Below are 13,083 nucleotides of genomic sequence, written 5' to 3' on the forward strand. Positions count from 1 at the left end.
CTCAAAGGACGGAACCGCTAATGGAAGACAACACAATAGGTTTCAGTTTTATTGTTTCATGCTCCTCAATTGCCAATGTCATTTCCACCAGAAAAATCTTTTGAGCTATGTGAAACAGCAAATCATTTAGTTGTATCAGTGCATATAAGCAGCTTCACCTGTTAGAAAACGTCACACACATTTGATAGAGAGCTCTTTAAGAATGGCAGTATTTTTTCAAGCAAAATATAAGAAGACAATTGTCTAGGTTTTGTCTAGTTCATTCATACAGAATATTATAATAGTAAGTCTACGCTTTAAAAGTGAAATGGAAGGTTCAAGAATTGAAAACTTTTAAATTTACTTATTTTTATTTTTGTATGCTGGTTATCATATATGTCTGTGTGGATTCTTCATAGGCTTCCTTGTTCGCACGAGTGTGTAAAACATCACAGACTCAGCGTGCCAGCACTGGCAGGCTGCCTGCCTCACTGCTGGACATTTCTGGGACTGGAGCTTTCTTGCTACCACTTGGGTGTAGGTATGTGGACATTTGCAAGCTGCGTTCAGCGCACCCATGCTAGGAAATACACTGGGTACTTCCTTTAGTTTATTTTTTCTTTTTGCTTCTCTTCTACTCTGCACTTGGATGGCTGTCTCCACATCAGTGTTGTACATAGAGACAGGGTAACTCGATTAGCATCACTGCAAGCATCACAGTCATGATGTGTATGTGCAAAGGTGTCTGGGCACAATATCAGGTTTCGAGTTGTTTGTTTGGAACTGGAACCCCCATATTTCTGGAGCAATGTGTCAATGTTCGTGCCTTTAAAATGTCGCATTAGTGAGATGCTGTGGCATGGTTATAAATGTTACAAAACAGAAAGTTCAGCGTTGCAAGTGAGACTAACCTGCTGGAATAACACGCTTATCACAGGGAAGATAAATCATGTCAGAAATTCCAACAAGTCTGTCTCCTTCCTGTGAACAGAAATCTATCCAGTGATCAGCATAGATTTCCAATAACATAAAATGAGAATGTTTTATGTTTACATTCTTTTTGTCCATGTGTTGACTTTTTATTTTTACTCAACTCTCATGCAAAGTTGTCAGTGAATAGAAGATTCTCCATTACTTAAGTGCGTGAGTGTGTATTCATATGTTTACTTAATTATTCACAATTTTTACTACACCTCGTCAGTAGGTGCTGAATTTGCTGTAGGCGTAATTCCAGTAACGTTAGTGAATTCCTGTTAGAAGACAGTGTGTATGTTTGGAGGGCAGGTGGATGATGTCCAGACCTACTTGTGGTTTTTTACAGTTCGCGTGCATAAAGGCTATCCTTTTTGCCTTTGTGTACAGTCTCTGTGATTTCCTCCTCTATATAGTGATAGGCACAGACTTCAGGAGGACTGTAGCTTTCTTTTTAGATGCCATAGCAGTATAAATTTGCCAATACCCCCCTCACTGTGCATCGCATCAGAGTTGGAAAGGATGCTAAATCCCTTTACTGAGGGCAAAGAATGACGATTGGAGTAAGAGGCGTTTGGATTTCTTCCTGCAAAGATCTGAAAATTAGCTCTTAATTAACCTGATCAGAATATTCTTACTAGAAACAATCATATTATCACAAGGTTCTGTTTAAGACAAAATGTTTCTTTTTAGGAGATGTGTTAACTTTTTCTCCTACTGTCATTTTCACCATACTTTGATCCTTATGTGCTCTAGCAAATCAAAGGTCTGCTTTTGGCAGTAAGTTCATGGTTTCTTTTGTCCTGGTTTCAGCTGGGATAGAGTTCATTTTCTTCTTAGTAGATGGTATAGTGCTGTGTTTTGGATTTAGGATGAGAATAATGTTGATAACACACTGATGTTTAGTTGTTGCTAAGCAGTGCTTACACTCAGTCAAGGACTTTGCAGCTTCCCATGCTCTGCCAGGTGCACAAGAAGCTGGGAGGGGGCACAGCCAGGAAAACTGACCCCAGCTGACCAAAGAGCTGTTCCATACCGTATGACGTCATGCTCAGAATATAAGCTGGGGGAAGAAGGAGGAAGGGGGGGGACATTCAAAGTGATGGCGTTTGTCTTCCCAAGTAACCATTACACGTGATGGAGCCCTGCTTTCCTGGAGATGCCAGAACACCTGCCTGCCGATGGGAAGGAGTGAATGAATTCCTTGGTTTGCTTTGCTTGCGTGCACGGCTTTTGCTTTACCTATTAAACTGTCTTTATCTCGACCCATGGGTTTTCTCACTTTTACTCTTTCGATTCTCTCCCCCATCCCACCAGGGAGGAGTGAGTGAGCGGCTGGGTGGTGCTTAGGTGCCGGCTGGGGTTAAACCAGGACACCTTTCTTTTTTTTTTTTTTTTTTCTTCCTCCCTGAAGCCTCTAACAAGCCACATTAGAAGTAATCTTCTCTTGTTGTTTACATCAATGGTATTTTTCTTTTCCATAGCCAGGAAGTCAAACATTGCAGAGCACTTCCCGTTTTGTGAGTATGTGTGACACTTCAGGTTGCCAAGTGTTTAGGTTGTTTCAGTTACAAGACAGAAGTCCCTATGAATATATTGAAGGTCTGTGAATGCTTGGATTTATACACTGTATTTGTGACTTCTCTTAGTCAATTTTAGTGTACTGTAGGCTCTGACTTGCCAGCTTTTAGAAGAGGGTATTGGTGTCAGAAATGGGAACAACTCTAATTCTGCATCTTTTGGAGACATCATCGTGAGTTTTGCAAACAATGATATGTGCACTGAAAACAGCTGGAGAACAGCAGAGAAAGAACATGGCACTCTGTCAGCTTCATTAGCTTATCCGATAACAAAATGAAGCATCTTTTAATCCTAGAAATGTTGATTGGAAGGTACTTCTGGAGGGCTGTAGTCTAATCTCTTGCTTGAAGTGGGGTTGTCGTCCACACTTGCATCAGGTCAGTCTTGCCATTACCGAGTCTTCAAAACCTCTGGAGAAGTAGTTTCTGCAGCCTCTCCTCTTGACCTTTTCAAAGGCTACGCTACCCTCATGGTAAAAATCCTCTCCAGCTCATTTCCCCTGTACAGAAGGATGCAAGTGCCATAGAAGGCTCTAAAAGCTGAGCTTTGACTGTGGAAGATCTCTCTCACTTCAGGCAAAAGTCTCTCCTCTCACAGCCCTTTCCTACAGCCACCTCCTGAAGAAAGGGCTTTCCAAATCCTCGGCAGTTTTTGACAGTTGTTTAACCAGGTATATCAGGCAGGCGAGCTTAACATGAGCATGGATGGCTAATACAGGGGGCCTCTGCTTGAAAATGCAGCTGAGTCATTGCTTCTCAACAGCTGATGAATTTTGTAGTGCTCCTTATGAAAGCTCACTGCAGAAAATTACAAGATTTTCGTAGACCATTACAGCAATGCTACAGCAATATATTATTTAGTAAACAGGCTTTCATGCACAGTTTGTTTCATGTTATCATCACATGCTTTAGTTCAGCTTTGAAGGGTCCCTTTTTCTTTTTTTTATTTCTTATTTAAGCCTGGGTATCTAACAGTGATGTCTTCAGCTATTTGTAAACAGATTTGCAGCCACAGTTAAAGAGTGACTTTTTTATGTAGAACCACAACACGCATTTTTGCCAAAAGTTTCAGTCTCCAATAGGTAGCATTGACTTCCTACTGTGACAGGTACAGATGTGCAGAATATAACCCCCTCCTGGCTCAGGAATTCAAACGCTCTCTGATACAGATGAGACTGGCTTCACTTGTCCAGTTTTCAGACTGTGTGTTTGAAATGTCTGCAGCAAATACGGTAAGGCATGACTTTGGTACTGTAGGAATTGTTTATTCACTGTGGTTAGGAACACTAGAGAGGTCAAAACAGGAATATACGTGGGCTGGTTGATGTTTGCTACAGAACGTACAGAGACTGAATTGCTGCAATAAGACATAGAGATGGGCAAAGTGTGAAGGCTGTTTATTGCTGAAAATCCTGCTGTGCCAGTTGTTCTAACAGAAGTTGTTCCTCTGGATGCAGCAGTTCTAGGTCACACTTACTCTTCATTATTGAAAGAGCTTAGCAGAAACAGTGAGGACCTGAGTTTTAGATGCGGATATATTTTTTAAAAATCTGTCTAGAAGAGGCCTTTAGGCTTACTTGCAATTTATTTCCAAAGGAAGCAGTGATTAAACTGTATGCAGCTTTTTGTATGGTGTATTAATCTCCTTGAGCCAGCTAAGTTAAAGAAAAACATTTCAGCATAGAGATATCGTGTTTGCAGACACAGTGTCGGAACTGCTGAACAAGACCAGCACTGTCACACCTCGTTTGCCTGACCAGGACAGAGTTAATGCTGTTCCTGACGAAGAAAACTGGCTTACATAGCCTCAGAAAATAAGCCTTTCAGAAATTATGGAGAAAGTGAAGTATTTGGACAAAAAAACCCCATCATTTGAAAGTAAATATTTAATCATGGCTTGTCTTTAACAGAATGCTTTCATTCATTTGTTCATTCATTGATTTGCTTGTTCCCTGGCATGTTCATTTGACTGCTTTGCAAGGAATAATCGTGACCCCTGCTTCTGGTCTTTGACTGACAGGATCCTTTCTGCAGTGTTTTATTCGGAAGGAGTTTCTGTAGCAAACGTGGCAGGCAGCATCTGCTGACAAGTATTACAGTAATTGTTATCTGTAATGTCAAAACCACTTAGTAGCAGACTTGTTGGGTGAAGAACTTTCTACTCTGCTCTTTATGGCAGCAAAATAATCATTACTGTGTTTCAGAGCATGACAGGATTTTCTCCTAGTATCATATATCTGTGCAGAAACCTTCTCTTGGGTGCTACTTGCATGAACTCACTTTGTATTTAAATTGTATTACCACTGTGCTTAGTTAGGGGAAATAAATGAAACAATGCAGCGTATTGCTCTGCTTTGTTCCATTTTAATTTTGACTTGAGTATTCTGTTTGGCACTGCAAACAATCTGTGGTCACAAACGAACTGAAAGCAAGTATATTGTGATGAAGTTAACAGTAGTAACTTAATGGTCTCAAAGCACCATCCACTTGACAGATAGGACAATTCTGGGATTTTGATTTCTCCAGATATATTCTGGAGGGAGCTGAAAAATGAGAATCATAAGGACTCATTTCTGAAGAGAAATCACAACGGGAACTAGCATGTTCTTGTTAGAACTGGGAGATGCGGACCGAGGTCTGGAGATGAGAAACAAAACCAGGCTGAGCATTTCAGATTAGATTCTCCTGTGTTCTGAATACCTTACTCTGGGAAATTTTCTTGAAAGGAATAACGTTTCTTGAAATGGATATTAATTCTTGATATTTATCTGGATTTAAGAATTTTCACCCTAGATCTTAAAGGAGAGCTTTTGTGAAGTTATACAAAGGACAGGAGAACCTATTTCTAATGCTGACTTTAGCGCAGACTGTTCAGTAACCATTTTCTCCATAACTCTGACTTGCCAGGGTTTAGGTCCGGCAAGTACTGTGTTGTCAAAGTAACAAATCACATTGGTTTCAAAATGCCTATCATGTCTTTGATGTTATCTAAATAATAATGATTGTGAGCAAGATCTGTCATCTTGCTGTCAATTTGATTCTTCTAGAAATTCTAAAATTAGCACAGGACACCAGCTCTAGCTCTGTCATGAATGACAGTTCACTGTTGTATTTGGTTTGCTTCTGTTGTATTTGGTTTACTTCTTAAGCTTTTAAAGAATAAACTTTAAGTCTATTTGTCATCTGTTTTTCATGCCTGCCTCAACCCCAACCTCACCCCCCCCCCAGGAGAACGCTTGAATCGTATTTCAACCCAAGCAAGGCCATTTTAATGTGGCTTTTTTTCTTCCAAACTGTTTTGATTTTTGAAAAGTTTGCATAAAAGTTCTGAAACACATTAAGAAGATATGTTTGTAGAGGTATATTGTAGGTATATTTTGTAGCTGGAAGAAATATTTTCTTTGTAGTGCCAGTGAAATGGGAAATATTGGTATTACTGAACATGTTTCTTTTTTTCTTGTGTTTAAGTACCTCATTATTAACCCCAGGACTTTCAGTCATTCTGTGGTCTAGACACGCAAGCAAATGCATTTCTAAGGTCTCGGAAGACATGAGACGTATTATCTCTTAGGACTTGTGATAATATCCATCAGTTGTCTTTGTTGATATAGGAAAATAAAGGGCAGGCTTTCATAATATTCCTCTGATGGTCATTTGGCAGTGATTTACTCTATGATCTTGCTGTTACACTCACCTCTTCCTTACGACTGTCGAAGTATTTTAGCTTTGCCCCTTTGTATACACAGGATGTCCGCATGTATATTCATATACAGATATGTGTGCATATAAATATGCACAACCCTCCCCTATATATTTATAAAAAATGTATAAAATAGGCACATGGTTAAAATGCTGTCTAGTCATAAGGAAGAGATGAGTGAAATAACAAGATTATACATCTAAATATGGATAAGAGGATTAGACAGAGCTCTTAGAAGAGAGCTCATCTTAACTGGAGGCCTTAAGATGTTTCTGCTGCTGGATATCACCACGTTCCGGGGGGGGATGTCACGGAACTAAGAAGCTGTCATGTGCCAAAGTGAATTTTTCCAAACTTATAATAAACAGTTTCTAGCTAACATTTTGTTTTGGGCTTTAGATAAAATTATGCTGATAGGTTGGTAATTTTTTTTTTTCCTTTGAGGGGAAAACAGCTGTCTGTAGAAGTGCTATAATCTCTTGTGGCATTCTATACAAATGTTTTTAATCTATTTGCTTTGAGCATGTATTACCATTTGCCAGTGATTGCAGCTTCAGTGAAAGGTCTGAGTGTTGTCTATTCACCCTGCGCTGTATGAAGTAATTGCCTTCACGTATTAATATGTGCTTGTAATTTTTCTTTTTATTTTCTTTCTCCAAACATGAAAGCAAACACTTTTGAGAGGGACAAAATATTCCTTTGTCAGAAGCTCTGGTAATTAACACAAATAAGCAAAGCCAGTCTCTCCTTGTTTGATAACGATGGTTTTATAGGTGGAGTGTTTCCTCCCTTAAATGGGAAAAACTTGAAGGCTGTGTGTGGAGTTCCTGCGGTGGCAAAGTGAGGCAGAGGGGAGGTAATTTCTTTAACTGCACTTAATGTAGACTGCCTACAGAGTGGGGAGTGCTGCACAACTCGCCTCCCCAGGACACAGGGATAAAAAGGGAAGAAAAATACAGTGGGGGAGAGGAAAAAGGAGGGGGGTTATCTTTGTTGCGCTGGTCAGAAATTATCAGTGAACAGGCATGTCATGCCCTTCTGCCATTTATTATCTCTTTAGGAATCTAAAGTTTCACATGATTTTTTTTAGCTTCCAGGTGTATATGAGCTGTTCCCCCACCCCCTGCCTATTTTTTTATTTCATATTAACGGTCTTTGAGTTTATAACGGGTTATGTCCCTTGCAGGCTGCGCTGTGTGACTGACATGAGCCTGTCTCTGGGACCTTTCCTCCCAGGTTGTGCTTTTTTGTAAGGCGGAACAAAAAAATGCAGGCTGGTTGACTGGTTTGTTGCTGTGGGCGGCCCCATTTTATCTTTTCTTGTACATAAAAAAGCTACCCTTGTGTGAATGTGAAAAAGCTGCATCTTGTGTGGATTCACTGCCAGTTCAGCTGATGAATTTAAAAATGTATTAATTATATGACTAAAGGAGGGAAAAATCCAGATGTTTCCTGACTTAGTGGCAGGGGATGAACTAACCTGAGGAAGAGGAGAGCTGACCCAGGCTGAACTTTGGAAAAGAAGGAGACTTTAATGAAGGAGTCCAGACAGTTTCATTAGTATGTTCTGAAAAAAAAAAAAAAAATTTCCTATGTCCTCTATCATGGCATTATCAAATGTCACACCTGCCCTGAGAGATTTAGTGGGTTTTCTGAAGCTTAGGTGCTGTCCTGAAACAGAATGCCTTGGTTTCGAGTCCAGCCTCCTGTAGGAACAGGTGGTTTCTCTATGCAGGAGCAAACTTCTGCCTCACTGCTTTCATGAGCGTGCTTCCAAAGTGCTCAGGAGCTCCGGAAAAAGTCTCCTACAAAGTCAGCTTTGTTTGCATCTCAACAGTATGTGCTTTGGGACTTTTACACTGCTTTTCTTTTTTGATCATTATTTTTGCAGTTCTACCATCTGCACATTTTATAACTTTTGTACTAATAAACTCGTCTACTTTAACAACTATTAATCCGAGCATTTTGAAATCACTGTGGATATTGCCCATTTGCTCTTGAACATTTTAGGAATCATAAATGTGACATGATGTAAATCTATAAATGAAATATTACCTCTCACATAAAATCTGCATAGATTTTTTTGCCTTGGTTATTTTATAGTCTGCTCTCTGTGGTCATTTTTGTATCATCAATGTCTTTCTCCTTGCCTCTTGAATATAAAAAATTCTACTAATTATTGAACAGTCTCTCTAAGTTAAGCCAAATAAGGACTTAATGACTTCTCAGATTCAAGGCTTCACCTATCTAACATTTCATACTCATATTTTAAATGCCGTTCATCTAGTTGAAATATCCTGAGAATGTCCATAAATTGATGTCATTTTCTCTTCCCATCTGTAATCTGGAAACAGAAAAAATAAATTACCCTGCATGCTGTTTTTTCTGCTTTGTTTGAACACTACAGGTAGATACTTTTTTTCCCTCTCCTCTGATGTATCAACAGCTTTAGCACTAGAAGTCTTTCCAAGTTGTGATAACCTTATTTTACCTCTGATTATTATTCTGACTAAACTCCAAGAAGTTTAAAACCTCAGACTTCTGCAGGTGTTTAATCCGAAATATTTGAGTCTGGGGAAGGTGTCTGGGATTTTTTCTCAGCCAGAAATTTCATAACAGGAATTTTCTGTGTGGGATAATTCATTTTACAAATTAGATCAGTTGAACCATTTAGAAACTTTTAGTAGTCTTGAGAAGGGAATAAAAAAAAAAAAAAAGACTTTTGCATTTTTTTTTCCTTCTTTGTATCTGCTTTTAAAGTTCTTGGAGGAGGGACAGTATGGCATAGATCACCAAAAAATGTGGTGATGTCTAGAACAGAGGCCATGATTCAGTGTACCCGCTGCGTCTCAAAAGAATGATGATTGATAGGCTGAGCACAGCTATGTTTCATCACTATAAATCTGCAACTGCAAATAACTTAGGCTTTGCAGTGACTCGGCTAGGCTCTAGACTTTGAGCTGACAGAATCACGAGACTGCTAAAGTGAATGGACCTATGATAAATTTACACCAGTGCAACTGAGAATGGTTTGACTGACTATTTCTTAAAGACAATAACAATGATTTTCTGTTAGCGTTTTCTACAAGTCTCCTAGTCTTTTTAGTATAGTATCCAATTATTAAAAGAATTTGCTTAGTGAATGTGTGTCATATGGTTATTTGATATGATAGCAATGTGTCTGATCAGAGTAAATGGTAGTGTCCTTCACAATGTCTTTTAAATGAGGTCAGAAAAGTCTTCAATATACTAAATAAATATTCTCTGAATTCTTTTGCTTTGATTGTATAGCAAGATATAAATGGCCCGTTAGTTTCTAGGTGAACGTAATGCCTCATATGATATGTGCACATAATGCATTACGTTAATGGAAATACCAACAGACTTGTGGGACCTTGGACTGTGTTCTTTTCAATAGCTGCCGTAATGCACAGGGGATGGTGTGATTGGTGCAGTATCAGTAACACTACTGACTAACCTGCCCGACTTACTTTGCAACCATCCTAGGGAAATAATTTTGCGGTTAGGACTCAGTAGATGTTGAGGAACATAATCCTCTCACCAAAAAATTTTCGAACCCCAAACCAGCTTGCCTTCTCAGCAGAAACAGGGGAAAACAGGTAGCTGTCGTAGGCTGGAAACAGCGTCCATTTGGGATTACAGAAATAATAAGGTGAAAAGTAAAAGAACTAGTCAGCAATCAAATCAAGTATGTTAAGGATTATATAATGCTTCAAACCAGAAAAAGATGGGTTGGCATTTCTGATAATTTGTAGTATAATTCACTAATAGATATTATTTTAAGTCCTGCTAGTCCGATTATTTTGACAAGCCATTATATCAATATTTTATAATATTCTTAAGATTTGAGACTATTCAATGGTATTACTATGAAAATTAAAAAGTTAATTAAGACGGTTATGGGTCTAGCATAGGGAGGCTCATTGTGGGAAACAAGCATCTGTTCAAATTGGTTTTGTGAGGTTTTTATAGTCTTCACTAACAATAATCAAAACCAGCCTGACCCTCAGTACTTGTTCCATTTTAAGACTAGAAAATCTGTTCTATTACAGAATGTGTGATTTATGATTTTTTTTTTTTAACCCTACTGTATTTTTTTCCTGTTATATTTTAGGACTCCCCCCAAATGAGCATGATTTTAAGTGGCAAAACTTCCTGCAGCAAATGGAGAGGACCTCACCGTTTTGCAGAGCTGAGATTGCATCCAAACTCCTTTGCAAGTATCCGGACAAAAAGTCTTGCCTTCCATCCTTTCCAGTGGGACTTCAGGTAGGAAAAGGATTGCACGTTCTGTTGGTCCAGCTGATGAAAGGATGCAATGTCCACCTGAGTGATTCATTGCACAGAAATGATGGGTACATAGGCAAGGTCGGCTCCTGCAGAGCTTTTATCTAAGCAAATTCAGACTCTCTATTTACTGTTGTCCAAACAATTTTTGCATTTCTCTTGGGTAGCAGTGTCATTAACATCAGGGATTTGGTCACCCAGAGTTGGGCCCGCTTTAAATTTTGATGCTGAAAATATTCTTCTAGTTGAAAAGGTAAAAGGTAGCTGAGCTCTCTTGGAAACTCTTGCTCTAGTGTGAGCTGTGAACAAACTTGATGTGTGTTTAGAAGCTCTGTCTCGTTACTTTCATGTGCTTTGAAGGGTGTTGTTCCTCTCCATGTGCTTCATGACCAAAGCTGTGCTCTGTGAGTGCACCTAAGGTACACTCCTGTGTAGGTAAAAAGAAGGGCACACTTCTCTGTTCAAAGTAGGGTGATTTTATGGTAAAGCTAGACATATGTTTAACATAGCAGTTTTTTAGAAGTATGTTTCTGTCTAGGCTTCTTTAGAATAAATTTCTTCTAATGCTTTTTAAAATCCAAATCATTATGCATTGGCATGATTGGAGCTGCAGATTTGTAGCTATCTGCCTTTCTAGAATATCAAAGGCATGAGAGGAAAATGTTTGGCTTAGAGGAAGCCAGGATGGGAAAGAAGGGATGCAAACAGACATCAGACTAAGTACAACTTTCTGAAATTAAATCCTGCAGGTCAAATTAGAAACATATCTGTCAAGGTATTCTTATCACATATAGAACAGCTAATTTAAATACCATTATAAAAAGTTAATTAAGCATAATCTGCAAAAACCTGAAGTATAAAACTAAAGGACTAAAATTAATAGTGCAAGAATGAGATTCGTTCAGTTCTAAAGTAATGGTTTTTACATGATATCTTCAGTTAAACCATAGACTCATTTGGGGACTGCAGGATAGTAAATTTTTATCAGGATTTAATTTTGTTTAATTTAGAGCAGAGTTCTGTAATAACATTTACCATAGACTACTCAAATTAGGTTAATTACGTGTGTCAATTTTTGTTCATAAATCATTTTTAAAAATAGATTTGGGACACAAGGTGGGTAATACACTACATTAGTGATAATGTATTTTAGAGTGTTGTTTTTATTTGGATGCACCAGAAACTGATGGTGCTGTTCATTATGTATTTGTAAAGACCATAAAGTCATAAGTGGAAACAACATAAGATTTGATGAGATGTCCCAGGATTAAGCAGGGCAAGTTCTCATGAATGACCGTGAATCAAATCCAAAATACAGAAATTAAGCTATCGCTTGGAAATGATGTACAGAACATGACCTCACTATGTTTCTTCACAGTGATTGCAAGTAGCTTTTATAGGAAAGCAAACATCATTCATTTCTTATCACCTTTGAAAACCTTTTCCAAGAGTGCGGGCATTCCATGTAGCGTTCTTCAACAAGTGGATAACAAAAGGGAAACCTTTTGAGCTGCAGGTGTCCTCCTGTTGACAGGGTTGTCTAACTAGTGGTTCATACAGCACGTTCGGAAAATGAATCGATCCACCAAAACACTCTTTTATTGAAAGATGTTTCTTTTCATTGCTGACACAGAATATGTGCTTCTTTCTACAATGAAGGTATGTGCAGACATCATTCTCTTTTCCAAAAGCAGATAACTTTGTTTTAAAAATCAGTTCAGTTGCCAAATGATTGCAGTGTACTTATCTGCCACATTATTTGCAAATCTCAAGAACTTAACAGCTAGAAAATTATTAGTTAAGGGACATCGTAAATCTTAACACAGCCCACACAGTAAGCACGTTGGCCTGAATCCAATCCTTGCAGCTGGCCAAAACACATTTTTAATGTGACCCAGGAAAGGAGAATTTAAATGGCTTTACATTCTCTCAGTGTCGAAAAGTCACCAGTTCTACCTGCAAAGTAGCCTAGGGCAGGTTCAAAGCCCCCTACATTGCAGCTTGTAGCCTCAGGGGCTACTCTAGAAGATAAGGAACTGTGATACTCTGGTCAAACAGCAACTTTCACAAGCCAGGTGCTGGAGACTGGGAGGAGGGCTATTGCATGACTAAGCTGGCAGTGTTTCAGCAGAGAATAAACTTATCATGATAAGCAAGTCAGGAAGTTTGATAGAAAGGGGTAATAAAGCCAATTTAATGACCTGTAGTAGGAGCCGGAAATCTGATGTATTTTTCTGATCAAACATAAAGGAATATTTATTTCCTCACAGAACCTTCTCTGGCCTATAGTTATGAAAGTGAGGTGTGGTATTTGTCAGTATGATTTCTATATTGGAGTATATTTTTTCAAAGGGTAGACGTTAAAGTAGGTGCATCTGGACTGGGAGTCCAACAACGCTAGCAAGTACAGCGTAATTTTGTCAGATATGGCAGCTTCTGAGAACTTTCCAAGGAAAATTCAAATTCTAATAGGAGGAGTTCAGTGGATCCCTAGAAAGTAGATTTGGTATCTTAGTCATCTATCTATTGATTTATCTGTCTGGT

The 13,083-nt window shown here is 38.7% G+C and overlaps 1 long non-coding RNA gene across 1 annotated transcript in view; it reads left to right on the plus strand.

The window, feature by feature from the left end:
* The window catches only part of LOC148056413 (uncharacterized), a 245,048-nt gene that overhangs the window by 202,741 nt on the left and 29,224 nt on the right, over positions 1–13,083 (plus strand). Inside the window, exon 2 of the long non-coding RNA XR_015703357.1 lies at positions 10,367–10,521. This is a non-coding gene — a long non-coding RNA (uncharacterized LOC148056413). The remainder of the gene's footprint in view (positions 1–10,366; positions 10,522–13,083) is intronic.

This window comes from Nipponia nippon, unplaced genomic scaffold (genome assembly GCF_047370975.1).
Source record: "Nipponia nippon isolate SJK-2023a ecotype South Korea unplaced genomic scaffold, ASM4737097v1 scaffold_14, whole genome shotgun sequence".
Lineage (NCBI taxonomy): Eukaryota > Metazoa > Chordata > Aves > Pelecaniformes > Threskiornithidae > Nipponia > Nipponia nippon.